A 376-nucleotide genomic window follows, 5' to 3' on the forward strand; every position below is an offset into this window, starting at 1 on the left:
TCGCCGCCCCCGCCGTCGCCATCGTCATTGCTAGCCGCCACCGCTGTGAGCCGCCGCGCCGCCCCGGCTCTGTTTTTTTATTTTTATTAGTTTAATTATTTGTTCATATATATATAATGTATATGTTTATGTATGTGGCTATGCGGCTCTGTTTTTTTCATTTTTATTAGTTTAGTTTTTTGTTCATATATATATATATATATATATATATATATATATATAATGTATATGTGTATGTATGTAGATGTTCAAAATGTATAAAAAAATTGTTCAGAGCATGTTTTTGTTCATATATGTATTTTTTGTTCATATGTGTATTAATGTTTTCATACATGCAAAAGATAGATTTTTAGAAAAGTTAGGATTTTTTTCTGTT

The sequence above is a fragment of the Triticum dicoccoides genome, chromosome 3B, assembly GCF_002162155.2.
Source record: "Triticum dicoccoides isolate Atlit2015 ecotype Zavitan chromosome 3B, WEW_v2.0, whole genome shotgun sequence".
Taxonomy (NCBI): domain Eukaryota; kingdom Viridiplantae; phylum Streptophyta; class Magnoliopsida; order Poales; family Poaceae; genus Triticum; species Triticum dicoccoides.